At 44.2% G+C, this 12,500-nt stretch overlaps 1 pseudogene; it reads right to left on the bottom strand.

The window, feature by feature from the left end:
* Positions 1-12,500, bottom strand: part of LOC134460381 (low-density lipoprotein receptor-related protein 1B-like) — a 372,315-nt pseudogene that overhangs the window by 208,910 nt on the left and 150,905 nt on the right.

Here is a 12,500-nt window from a genome sequence, read left to right as displayed (position 1 = left end):
GGACCGACAGATGGACATACCCTCTTATAGAGATGCTATGACGCATCTAAAAATAGTGGAGGACCTAGTATGAAGTGTAGTGCAGGATAGCACCCATGATTATACAGGTACGATAGCTGAGATGTATTGTACCTTATGCAGCACTGTTCTGACACGGGGCGTTCTGACCAGTGGGTACAATTGTCTCCTAGGAATGGAGAGAGGCAGTACAGCACTCTCAATATTGTGAAATTGGAATCACTTTTGTTTTTTCATTAGATTTTAACAGTACATAATGTAACCATACCACACCCAATCCAAAGTATTAAGAGACCTCCTACTACGAAAAATGCTGTAGAACGCCAGGCGAAGTGGAAGTTTTAACTAGCGTAGTCGGGGGGACTCACACTACTCCCACATAAACAAATTGAAGTCGGATGATAATGGCGGCGCCCGTGGAGCCGTTATTTAAAATGTCAATACATAAGTGAAACGTCATTTCTCTTATGTGCAGCTGTTCCAAACACAGTGATTTTTACTCAACATCTTCTTCATGTTGTAACACGATATTGTGTCCGTATAAATATACCTATGCCAGAATAATAGCTAATAATAGAATAATAAATACAGCACCGTTCTGACCAGCGGGAAATCAGCTAATGAGGAAGATGCCAATCGTCAACATGAATGACAATTGTCTCCTGGGAATGGAGAGAGGCAGTAGAGCACTCTCAATATTGTGAAATTAGAATCACTTTGCTTTTGTTGCTGTTGCTGTTGCTGTTGTTGTTGTTGTTGTTGTTAACAATGGCACCTCTGGATACAATGATTGGTCTGGTTAGTAGAATGAATCCAGTATCAGGGCCAATGTTCAGAACATTCTTGTATGTACAGTCGGTCCCCCTACAATGCACACCCTTTACCGAGGTAATGCCACGTCATCCACCTCGGTACGTACCGGGCCTAGCTGCAGTGTACCCAAACAACCGCCGGGTGGCACTTATGAGCGCTCGCTCAATACACATTCACTCACACGCACACACGGGCGCGCACACATACACATACACATACACACTCTCTCTCTTTCTCTCTCTCACTCTCTCTTTCTTGTTCATATCAGATAACCATAGCACAGAGTGGTGAAGAAGCGCAAATGTGTTGGCAACATTTATTACCATATGGAATATTTTAGACGATGTTGACGGCATATTAATATGCTCATATTCACCAGCACGCACCGATTCAGCGGATAACGACATGCCTAATTAAATTGTGTGAGAACACCTCCAGGAAGTAAGAAGAGTCATAAAAAGAATAAATAGCCTAATGAATTTTCTTTTCTTTTTTTTATGATGATCGGATGAATTGCCATTAATGTGCAAGCTCTAGGCTATGTGTAGACCTAAATTGAAGCCACAAGCCCCTATACCGATTCTCGCATCGCAAGATTTGAAACGTCTAATATTGCAACTTCAAACTTGTTATCTGGATGTGGATACTTTTTTCGTTTGGTAAAAATTATGGAGAGTGCAATAGGGGGCCTAAACCTCACTGTTAACCTACAGCGCCGCGTTTGAGTGTTTAAGCGTTGGCTATTTATCTTACATCGCCAACAGCTGGGGCGATAACCTAACCTACACTTCCGTAATCAATGCTTAATTTGTAAATCACAAGGTACCGGAACGCAAAAAACATATGACATCACAGCGACGGTGAGTTGGACAGAGGTCCCGGAACGCACAGAAAAACTATAATTACGCAAACGAATACAAAAGGGAAAAAAACAGATGCAATTCCCTGCATTTGAACGACATTGAGTCCCATGTCAGCTCATATCCATACGTTTGTTTCTTAATACAAGGGACGGTTGGCAATCCAATGGCTATTTTAAACAACAGCCATAGCATAGGCTATTAAATGCTGTAATGACAACAACCAATATTTTTTGTTTGATCGCTAACTTTATGCTTAGTAGTTTCGTGCAGTGCATGGAAATTATGCTTTCCCCATGAGGTGAAAAGAAACCGAAGCGGTCTTATACCTATTATTCTACTATACCTATTGAAAGGACAGTGCATGGCTGTCCAATTCCCGTATTCACACAACGTTGGCATAGGCCTATTAAACGTTAAATCCTCGCTTTGTTGGCGACTTTGTTGCATATGATTTGGCTGATCCGCATGTGCTGTTGCGATATGCCACTTCACTGTTTCGAGAGCTCGCGCACTGATGGTAAGCGAGCTGCGATTTTCAGGGCTCGCGCACTGATGGTAAGCGAGCGGCGATTTTCCCGGTAGAGTTGGCTTTTCACACTGACTGTCTGCTCGCGCTGCGGTCCGGTTGAAAATCCCTCCTACCAATGTTTTATTTGGAGTGTGTAGGCCCTATTTGAATGAAATATCACATTGTCTTTGCTGTTTTCGTGCTCAAATTGACTTGTAAGCAACTGTCGGGTCTTGGGAGAGAAGATAACGCGCGGGCACACATGCTGAGCGCTCGCCAGCCGAGGAAGATCTCATCCTCTCACCCAGGCTGTCTTTTTCGCTAGGCAACATGACTGATCAATGCACCAAACGCAGCCCAGGTGCCACTAGAAATTAGTATGTCCAAAACCTTGTGTGCCGACCAAAATTTGATAAAAACTTTTAAACAATGTTTGGCACAGCCAGTGTCGTGCCGAAAAGCGAGTCCCTGCCAGAACAAGAGTGCCCTCATTGAAACCAATGTCATTTTTTGAGAGAAAAATATACTCATTTTTGCAGAATGAATTACATAATATATGAACTAAAATATGCTTATGAAATATTACTCGTCCTCCACTTAATATGAGCTATTTGACTGAAACTGCAACTTTTGTTATGACAATTAGGCTATTCGATTCCTTTATGGAAATAATAGCCTACTGAAATTGTAACCAGCTCTTTGTAGCCTAATTCTTCCAGAAGGAATGCAGATGCTTTATGGATATGCTTTCCATCCATGCACTCTCCGTGCAGGGGTGGTGGAAAGACACCAAACGTGCCATCACCATCCCCCGGACCCACGAAACCCACTGCGCTCCGAAGTTGAATTCCTTTTACTACTTTATTGCTATGTGTGCATAAAGCGCATGTTCGATTTGCTGTAATAGGCTACGACCAGTAGCCTCGACGTGTCTGTCTTTTCTTTTCCTTCTTTCAATATTTAGTAGGCTAAAATATAATAAATAAATAGAAATAATTTGGTATCCATGTCTGGTTAGCGTCTGGGCATTTGTGGTCTTTACCTGGTTCTCCGCACCATCTTATGACAATGTTGAACAATGTTGAACAAAAAAACGGATGCACACACGTCATACTCTTTTATTACCTCATATTGTTTTTATTGTATTGATTTTTAATTCTGTGTATAAACAAATAAACGTAGGCTAAACTTGAAATTTCAGCAAGAGTGTAAATTTATTTCACAAGTAGGCCTACAGAGTTTTAGTAGACAATGCCTACACAGCAGCCTTTACAAGTTGCCTAATGTAGGCTACCAGAATTGCGTTCCGTCCCTTTCGCTGTGTCTCCTGCGACTCGGCCTGTTGTTTGTGCAGTAGGCTAGTGCGCTGTTTCCCTTCACCTACCAGTGGGCTCACCACCTAGATCGATGATTTGGTCGATGACTGTATCCAGGTGATCAATGTACCTGTAACAGAAGTAGTGCGTTGTAATTAGTCTTTAGGCTATTCTGTGTCTGCGAAGGGGGTACTTGGAAAGATGTTATTATTATAACAAATGTAGGCTATGGAGCAGTCACACCAGGACAGAGAAAGCGATATAGAACATGAATTAGGGGGTACTCATAGCACAACAAAGAGGTTTAGGGGACACCACAGTACATAAGACACAAAAGGTTGGGAAACACTGGCCTACAGCTTACCTATTGCAGCGCTCCCGTGTGAGCTTGGACGTCCAAAATGTCCGAATCGCCGTTATCAGTCCGGCTTTATTTATTAAGGATTTATTTTTAGGCATAGTTTGATTTTTTGAACGCCTTTTTATTGATCTATGTTTTTATTGCTATTTGTAACATCACAACAAATAAACATTCAAACTTTTGAAACAATATCCATACTCTGCCTTGCATCTCTTGTGTGTGTGTGTGTGTGTGTGTGTGTGTGTGTGTGTGTGTGTGTGTGTGTGTGTGTGTGTGTGTGTGTGTGTGTGTGTGTGTGTGTGTGTGTGTGTGTGTGTGTGTGTGTGTAAATTTCAACTGACTACAGTCTTCAACTGTGTGACGCTATGAATGTTTGTCTGTGGGGGAGGGGGTGATTAAACCCCTACACGCACACAAAAGAGCTCGTGGTGTGACAGGTTATCCAGCCTCAGTTCACAAGTGTCCACAAGCACTAATAATAATAATAATAATAATAAAAAAACCCGTCTTTTTTATTTTATTTAATTGTAGGTAGGCCTATGCAAACTGGATTGGGAGATGGTGAATGAAAGACAGAAAAAAGTCGAGTTTAAATTCACATGGTGGTCTTGTTTAGGGCTCACACTTGTTATGTTGTTGTGTTATTATCAAATGCCCTATCAAATGCCCAATGCTAAATAAAACATGCAATTTGCTGACTGTATTTGAAGAGTTCAGATGCAAAACCCCCTAACTCCATTTCTGAAGACCTGCACTTCTATATTTTTAGAGAACCCCATTGTTGGTTTGGTTTACATTCATGTACTTGATAATACATATAAATAGTTATATTACATAAATAAAATAAAAAATATGCAATTTTGATAGCTTTGTATTAAATAAAATTGAATTAAGATTATTTTCTGAAATGGCACTTAGGGGGTTTTGCATCTGAACTCTTCATTTCTACTACTACTAAAACTTGGGGATGGACAAGCACGGAAGCACAAACACAGGCAGACGCTTGGAGGGGCGCTTACATAGATGTCAACTAACTACAGTCTTCAACTGTGTGACGGAGTGAATGTTTGTCTGTGGGGGAGGGGGTGATTAAACCCCCACACGCACACAAAAGAGCTCTCTCTCTCTCCAACAACACAAGAGGGAGTATTCGCATTGGACGCACTTGTTTAGTCCCTCACAATGTGTAGGGCCTATGCTTGGTTGCCATATTAAAATCAGGTTTTAAGAAGAGCACACACAATCGAATCGAAAGTAGCCTATAGCCAAATATTTTAATTAAATTCGGGCGGTTGGTTGAATCATTCAAATAGCCTAATTAAAAATAGCCTATATAGGCTTACCACCAACAAAAATTATGAAATAATGAAAACAAATTATACTCTGTAGCCGCCTTAACAATAGAAGTAATTAGGCCTATTAATGAATTCGTTTGCCAAAAAAAATAGGCCTAAGCAAAAAAAAAAAAAAAAAAAAAGAATTTCACACTTATCTTAACACTTATCATACTGTCACAGGTGGGGGGTGCGCGTTTGACAGCGGCACCCCCACTTAATACCAACTACCCCGAGGAGCATTGTACACATCAGGAAACACCAAGACAACAAAGTCATTTAAATCAAGTATTTATTTTCTATTTGGAGACATAGTTCTGTATGCATGTGTGTGTGTGTGTGTGCGCGCGTGTGTGTGGATGTGTAACCAGTTCTCTGTCCGCGGGGTCCTTAATGGTCCAATGTCTCTGATCAGCACCTCAAACCTCTCACTCGGTCCGTGCGCATCGTAGCCTCCGACAGGTTGGGCAGGGCCACCTGGCTCGTCTGGGCACGCGGAGGCGGATCAGCTGGTGGAGATAGGAGAAGGGTAAACAGGCTTCCAGTCTCTGAATTCGTATGAATAACGCACAGGGGGATGCTAACTCCCATCACCAATTGTGAATAAAATAGGCCTACACAGCACGAGTAACTAAGCTACTTATTTAAAGGAGCACACGTGAGCAGCACAGCAACCAACACAGCACACATAAAACGATGGTGTAGGGGTGGCCATCCTCGCTGCGCAAAAAGTCTTTTCCGATCGTGCATTCGCTGGGTCCGGGAGTGAGAGAGTGAGTGAGTGACAGGTAGAGCGGGCCAGGGGCAGCGCACACAGCGGGGAGGAGGCTTCAAGGTGAAGGCTATGGTGACCAGGCGTGGCACTTAACTTCGGTGGTGAGCGTCCTCCACCACCAGCTTTCCAACGCAACCTCTTCGTGACTCTGGCCGCAAACCTCGTTCAGGCAATATGCCGTCCGCGCCATTCGTAGTCGTCTGTTGCTTGTGTCGTCCAAAGGACCGAACGCGTGCCCCATCTTCTCCTGGCCCCATCCGGATACCGGCGTGCAGCTCACCCCCTCCCAAGGCTGCCCCCCGGCCGCGGTAGTCTCTCCGACCCTTCTCTCGTGCGGTAGCTGTGCGTCTCGTCCTCCTCCGGATCCTCCTCGCCATCTTGCCACCTGCATTCAAAAAGCCCATACCCACCCCGTACACCCAATCACCTTTCTCCCTCTTCCCATTGGCACCTGCAAACATTTGCAATCAGTGAGAATAACAGTTAGTCCAAGTTTGTCACCCCCGTGACAATACGACTGCTGTGGTTTTTTTTTTTTTTAAAAAGGCAGTGCACAGCCTTTTGTGACACGTCGTGGTGTGACAGGTTATCCAGCCTCCAAAGAAGCAGTCATAAGTGTTCACAATCCGTTCCTGGCATGAATGCAGAATAATAAAAACAAAACACCGTCGACTGGCGGTCTTGTTTAGGGCTCGCGCGTGTGTTATTATCAAATGCCCAATGTTACGTGCAACACAATGTCGTCGCCAAATTTAAAATTCGATCTCTCTCATGCTGGCGTTACGGGACACACTTAATTACAATGGTGTTCCTGTCTGATTGAGTCGGTTGTAATTGTCTTTACCGGTTCAAATTGTAGTAGGTATGCAAACTCTGTATCCTGAGGATACCCGTTCCTGGCTTGAATAGTGCTGAAATAAGTTAGAGACGGATTGGGAGACGGTGAATGCAAGACAGAAAAAAAGTCGAGTTTAAATTCACATTGTGGTCTTGTTTAGGGCTCACACTTGTGTTATTATCAAATGCCCTATCAAATGCCCAATGCTAAATAAAACATGCAATTTGCTGACTGTATTTCTACTACTACTAAAACTGGGGGACGGGCAAGGACGGAAGCACAAACAGACCACAGACACAGGCAGACGCTGCTCTGCAAAAGCGGTGCTATACTGCCCCCCGCATTCCGAATGGCACAGGGTGTAATGATCACGGTACGCTGCCGCGGCCCGGCACGGTAATGAGCAGATTGAAGTTACACCATCTGTACTCTAGTCTCACCATACCCCCATCCAAAATGTATTCGTTCAGAGGGTCTGGAATGGCCAAATTAAAAAAACTGATGAGGTATGAAATATTTGTCTGCTTTCATCCAATTGCTAACTTTGGCTTGTGCCACTGAGAAATTAGCGGTGGGTGGGCAGGTCTCTGATAATGTCTGGAGCCTTTCCCCAGTCGCTAATTGGTCCGCTGTCTGGCGACAAGAAAAAAATTCCAGGAGACATGGCCCATTGAGAGAAATGTAAATCGACTGGAGCTTACAGATGACAAAGTCAGGCTATAAGATACGTATGTACTGGAGATAATGTAATCTTCCTGTGTGTAGGTGAACATCTTGCAAAGAAATAAACCTTGTTCTTATTACAGAGGTCTATTTTTTGGACAGTATTTATTAATAATTGTAATAGTAAAAGCATTTTTTTTCTGGAGAAAGTGTATGAAGTCGCTTTACTAATCGTTTTACTAATCGTCTTCACATAATCATGTCTAACCCTAAAATTAACTTTGTGTCATTTCTATCTATTTTATCTCTAGAAATAGCGAGGGCACACAGAGACAGAGATATCCACAAAAAAAACGAAATATATTGATACGTAGGCCTATATTTTGTTTGATTTTGCCGTCTCCACTTACAGTAATGCCTTCTCTGTTCTGTCACTATTCTGAAGCGTCTCCATTTGTCAAGCTGTCTGGTGGAGGGGGAGGTGGAGTACCACAACCGTATCTCACTAATTTTGTGAAGTATTCACGAAAAACATAACTTCAATTTTCGTAGTGCATTCACGTTATTGCCCGTTTTTCGTGGTTGGGCAATGAAATGCTGCCTATTCATTTGAATTGCCCGACCGCTGCCTAGCGACCCACTAGTTTGATGCCCTTTCGGTACCGTCGCATGGTAATCAAACATTTCAAACAAGCAATTTAGGGTTAGGGTTAGGTCTAGGGTTAGGGTTAGGTTTAGGGTTAGGTAGGGTTACGGTTAGGGTTAGGGTTAGGGTTAGGTTTAGGTTTAGGGTTAAGGTTAGGGTTAGGGTTAGGGTTAGGTTTAGGTTTAGGGTCGTATGACATAAGGCGTAAGGAGTGTATCAGCAGTGTTCTGTCAGCACCCCCTCCCCGCCCCTGCAGACGCTTGGATAACCATAGCAGCAGTCGGGCAATTCAAATGAATAGGCAGCGTTTCGTTGCCCAACCACGAAAAACGGGCAATAACGTGAATGCACCACGAAAATTGACGTTATGTTTTTCGTGAAAACTTCACGAAATGTGTGAGATAGGGCTCTGTACCACTACTACCCACACACATCAAAGCAGAGAGTTATAGCTCCTCTCTGGACTCACACACAGCACAGCAGCATGCACCTTCCTCAAGGGCCACTATATCCACCCATGGCTCTCCCCATAGCTCAATCTTACTGTCACACTTAAAAGGACACTAGGACACAAATAGAGGCACACAAACGGACTCACACACGCACGCCTGCACACCTGCACACGCACGCATACACACACACATACACACAAACACACACACACACACACACACACACACACACACACACACACACACACACACACACGTGCACACGCTCACAAAGGCACACACAAAAACACAAAGCAAGTGCACTCACACCCACCCCCACAAATACCCACGCGCACACACACACACACACACACACACACACACACACACACACACTCACACACACACACACACACACACACAAACAAACACACACAGACACACACAGACACACACACACACACACACACACACACACACACACACACACACACACACACACACACACACACACACACACACACACACACACACACACACACACACACACACACACACAAAGAAACGTTAATATCTGGGACCCACTGGCATGAAAGTCTACCTTATCACGAAGACCATAGGGTATTAAATGAGGTGATTAAATTAATACATTTCAATTAATTCAGCTTCATCATCTCATGATGTCAACCACAAAAGAAGACAGTGTGTGTGTGCGTGTGTGTGTGTTTGTGTTTGTGTGTGTGTGTGTGCGTGCGTGCGTGCGTGCATGTGTTTTGGTGCATTACAGGTCAGCTTAAGTATGAATGTGTATTCGTCACAGACACACTCAATGCTCTCATTTCAGACTAAGTAATGAGAGAAGTCTGACACACACACAGACAACACACACACACACACACACACACACACACACACACACACACACACACACACACACACACACACACACACACCGCATCCGCCCTCATCCACTCACACACCATCTATGCTCCTTTGCCCACCCCACCCACTAGTCATCCACCCACTCTCTTTTACACACAGACCAACACACAAGCAGACAAGTATGCGCTTACGCACGCACACACACAAGTAGACAAGTATGCGCTTACGAACGCACGCGCGCACACACACACACACACACACACACACACACACACACACACACACACACACACACACACACACACACACACACACACACACACACACACACACACACACACACACACACACACAATCTATTCATCCCTGCTTTGGCCACTTCACCCACTATCCATCCATCCACCCTCCTTTACACACACACACACACACACCACGCCACCATCCCCTTGTGGTTGGCGTGGGGTGACAGATAAATGGTAAATTGGTGGTGAGGACGAGTAGAGCAAAGATTTACCTTAAAGACTCCCTAATTGCCATCCGTTCTGTCCTAATGGGTCATTTAGTGGATGGGCAGCAATACTGTTAATGGAGTTGTCATTAATATGGATGATTGGACCTGGCCTGCCTGGCTGGCTGCTGTACTGTTACCGTGCAGGAGGAGGAAGAGGAGGAGGAGGAGGAGGGGGATGAGGAGGAAGAGGAGGAAGAGGAGGAGGAATAGGAGAAGGAGAAGGAGGAGGAGGAGGAGGATGGGGAGGAAGAGGAGGAGGAGGAAGAGGAGCAGGAGCAGGAGGAGAAAGATATAGCATATGAGGAGAGAGGAAGATGATGAGGAGAAGGAGGAAGAGTATGATGAAGAATACTACTACCTACTGTACTTAAGCTCAGAGACTACACTACGGAAGAGGGGGGAGGAGGAGGAGGAGGAAGAGGAGGAGGAGGAGTACTACTACCTAGAGTACTACTACCTAGTGTACTTCAATTCAGAGCTCTCAGCTACTGAAGAGGGAGCGGAGAGAGAAAGAGGAGAGGAGGAAAGACGAAGAGGAGGAGCCAGGAAGGAGCAGAAGGAGGAGGGGGATGAGGAGGAAGAGGAGGAGGAATAGGAGAAGGAGGAGGAGGAGGAGGAGGAGGAAGATGGGGAGGAGGAGGAGGAGGAGGAGGAGGAGGAAGAGGAGGAGGAGGAAGAGTAGGAAGAGGATGAGGAGGAGCAGGAGCAGGAGGAGAAAGATATAGCATATGAGGAGAGAGGGAGATGATGAGGAGAAGGAGGAGAAGGAGGATGAGGAGGAGGAAGAGTATGATGAAGAATACTACTACCTACTGTACTTAAGCTCAGAGACTACACTACTGAAGAGGGAGGAAAGAGAAAGAGGAGAAGGAATGGAAAGAGGGGAGCAGAAAAGGGGGGAAATATAATAAACTATCTATTCTACTGCTACTACTCTACAATTCTACACTATTTGTTGTTGTTTAAGTTATTATTCTCTTCTGTCGTGCAGAGGGCTGGGCTGATGGGGATCTGGACTACGTGGAAACTCTTACTATTTTGTGACGCTTCTGTTAGGCTACAAAAAGTCTCCGGTTTTGTGGTGATGGACTTGCACTGGAATGGTTGGTAGCCGATATCTGAGAGCATATCCGAGGTTTTAGACTATGCAACCTGTCCCTTCTCTAGTGACCCCTTGCATCGTGCACATCTCAACAGTTTGGATTTTTTTTGTGGAACAAGCTTGAGTCCCTTTTACTTACACGTTTCACTTGCTGCAAACCTCATCATGGCCTATTAAATAGAGCTAGGCAAGAACTGACATCCATGCCTATCGTACCTCTTATTATGCTGACGTCACCTGCGCTATTCTGTATTGTGCTTCCCTAATCAAAATTTCCACCCACCGCTACTTGTCGTAGATAATAAAGCATCTATTCTACAACATTACATGTGCTAAATGTTAACCTTTCTGACTGTCCTTGTCGTGTATAATAAACAATATATTCTACTATTCTACAATGCTACATCAGTGCTACTACTAGGCTACTACTCCTACTACTACACTGCATGTGCTCAATGTTTACCTTTCTGGCTGTCTACTACTACCGCACTATTTGTACTTGTCAATGTTTACCTTTCTGGTTGTCTACTACTACCGCACTACTTGTACTTCTCCATGTTTACCTTTCTGGCTGTCCTTGTCGTAGACCTTCATGTGCACCACTCCGGTGGTCTTGTTCCTCCTGATGACAGGGTTGCTGCCGGCCTTCTTGTCGATGGTCCCCATCTGAGCCAATATGTCATTGGCCCACCACAGCTCGCTTCCTGGATGGAACAAAACACACAGGAAACCCAAATCACTTAGGTGAGTAGACTAACGACCGCCGTCACTGAGTCCCAAAATGGACGTGTGAAGTATGGTGAATGGAGAATCAATAGCAGCAGCCACATACACCTACTGTACAGTATGAATCCAGTCTATGTGCCATACTACCACTTTTAGAATGTCATACTAGGACAATGTAAATATTGCACAATACAAATTGCTTATTTTATATTTATTATTTCACAATGCTACTATCACTATCAGATTTGTCACAATAGGACATGACTGAGAATGCACAACAATACCTATTTTTAATATGTTCTATGAATGTCTTCTGTTGCCCAGTCTTGCACTTTATATGTCTGTATGTGTATTGTATAGGTACTAGGTGTAATGCATGTGTACTGTCTATGTCCAATTGTCTATGTCCATACCTAAAGTCTATGTCACCAGAGTTCACTTCCTGGATGGAACAACACACACAGGATGGGAAACCAAAATCAATTCAATCCTGAATTTCCCCCTGGGGATTAATAAAGTTACTTTACTCTACTCTACTCTACTTAGGTGAGTGGACTAACGAATGCCGTCATTGACTTAATGCAGTAATTCTCAAAGTGTGGTCCAGGGACCACTGCTGGTCCGCGACAGAGCTCAAGTGGTCCACAAGGGGATTTCTACTTTTCCAAGACAAGCTAGCAGACAGCTACCCAAATCACTTAGGTGAGTGGACT

Source organism: Engraulis encrasicolus, chromosome 12 (genome assembly GCF_034702125.1).
Source record: "Engraulis encrasicolus isolate BLACKSEA-1 chromosome 12, IST_EnEncr_1.0, whole genome shotgun sequence".
Taxonomy (NCBI): domain Eukaryota; kingdom Metazoa; phylum Chordata; class Actinopteri; order Clupeiformes; family Engraulidae; genus Engraulis; species Engraulis encrasicolus.
Note: the sequence above shows the minus strand (reverse complement) of the source record. Positions and strands in the feature narration are given on the sequence as shown.